Below are 1,862 nucleotides of genomic sequence, written 5' to 3'. Positions count from 1 at the left end.
ATTATGGGCCTTGAGAGGGAGCAATTATGTTGGATTATCTGAGTGGGCCCAATCTAATCACAAGAGTTTTTAAATTGGAAACGTTTCAGAACGACATTTTCTAGCTATAAAATGGGAAGAAGCTGCATCTCATGGCCACACTATTCTTCCTCAAGATTGCTTTGGGTATTTGGGCCCTTTTGCAATTATCGATGGATTTGAGGATCAGGTTTTCTGTTTTTGCAAAAAAGGTGCCTGGTGTATGTAATATTTTAACTTGTTCAAGGATTTCTTTTGCTTATTCATGTTATTCTTTAAATTGATTGCACATCATTTAAACTGAATTGGCAAGGATTGTGCTATATCTGGTAATAAGGCGGAGCACTTAAAAATTCGGTTTGAAGAATGCAACAGGAAAGACATGGTCCTGACCTCAAGGAGTTCACTGTTAAGTGATTGGCCTGGGAACAAAGAAAACGTTTTGTTAGGGATTGCACTGAACAGAGCAACTCTGCTGATGCAGAGCAATTGAGCACATTCACAGATCTGGGTGAACTTTCTAAATGAAGTAGGAGTTTGCCAAATCAAGAGAGGCCTGGGGCCAGAGTGGCAAGAGGCAAGGGCATGTGGGTGCATATTCAGAGGACCCTGAGAGACTGCCGGGCTGAAGGAAGAAATACCTCTTTTTTATTCTTTTTGATGTGTCATATCTATATTTTAAGCTTGGATTAGCTTCAAATCTTTTGTAAACATAAGGAAAGTTGTCTCCAGTTCATGAGGATAAAAGCACGAAAAGACAAAATACAGGAAGCGATGTTATCTTTTTTTTTTTTAAAGCCATGCCAATCTCATCTTTTGTTTTTTCCCTGCGCGTTAGTTTTTTCTCAAGAAGGGGTGTAACGCAGCTAAGGAACAGTCCGCCTAGAAGCATTTGTGATGGACAATGGAGGGCCAGACCCCTCGTACTCCTGCTTGTTGATCCACATCTGCTGGAAGGTGGGCAGCGAGGCCAGGAAGGAGCCGCTGATCCACACGGAGGACTTGCGCTCAGGGGAGCAATGATCTTGATCTTCCTCGTGCAGGGCGCCAGCGCTGTGATCTTCTGCATTCTGTGGGCAATGCAGGGGTCCATGGTGGTGCCACCGGACAGGACTGTGTTGGCGTAGAGGTCCTTATGGATGTCAACGTCACACTTCATGATGGAGTTAAAGGTAGCTTCGTGGATGCCGCAGGATTTCATTCCCAGGAAGGAGGGCTGGAAGAGGGCCTGGGGCAGCCGAAACGCTCATTGCCAATGGTGATGACCTGGCCATCTGGCAACCCGTAGCTCTTCTCCAGGGACGAAGAGGAGGCAGCGGTGGCCATCTCCTGTTCGAAGTCCTGGACGACGTAGCAGAGTTTCTCCTTGATGTCATGCACAATTTCCTGCTCGGCTGTGGTGGTGAAGCTGTAGCCCTGCTCCGTCAGGATCTTCATGAGGTAGTTGGTCAGGTCCCCGGCCAGCCAGGTCCAGACGCAGGATGGCATGGGGGAGGGCATACCCCTCCTAGATGGGCGCAGAGTGGGTGACCCCATCGCTGGAATCCATCACAATGCCAGTGGTACGGCCGGAGGCCTAGAGGGACAGCACGGCCTGGATGGCGACGTACATGGTGGGGGTGTTGAAGGTCTCAACATGAGCTGGGTCATCTTCTCTCGGTTGGTCTTGGGGTTCAGGGGGGCCTTGGCCAGCAGCACGGGGTGCTCCTTGGGGGCCACGCATAGCTCGTTGTAGAAGGTGTGGTGCCAGATCTTCTCCATGTCGTCCCAGTTGGTGACGATGCCGTGCTCAATGGGGTACTTGAGGGTCAGGATGCCTCTCTTGCTCTGGGCCTCGTGGCCCA

The 1,862-nt window shown here is 49.6% G+C and overlaps 1 pseudogene; it reads right to left on the bottom strand.

Annotated features, from left to right (window-relative positions):
- Window positions 1–884: 884 nt before the first annotated feature.
- The window catches only part of LOC101657464, a 3,104-nt pseudogene continuing 2,126 nt past the window's right edge, over window positions 885–1,862 (bottom strand).

The sequence above is a fragment of the Echinops telfairi genome, unplaced genomic scaffold (genome assembly GCF_000313985.2).
Source record: "Echinops telfairi isolate 266 unplaced genomic scaffold, ASM31398v2 ScPeMD7_5592;HRSCAF=6446, whole genome shotgun sequence".
Classification (NCBI taxonomy): Eukaryota; Metazoa; Chordata; class Mammalia; order Afrosoricida; family Tenrecidae; genus Echinops; species Echinops telfairi.
The sequence above is the reverse complement of the archived record's forward strand: the minus strand, read 5'-3'. Positions and strand labels throughout refer to the sequence as shown.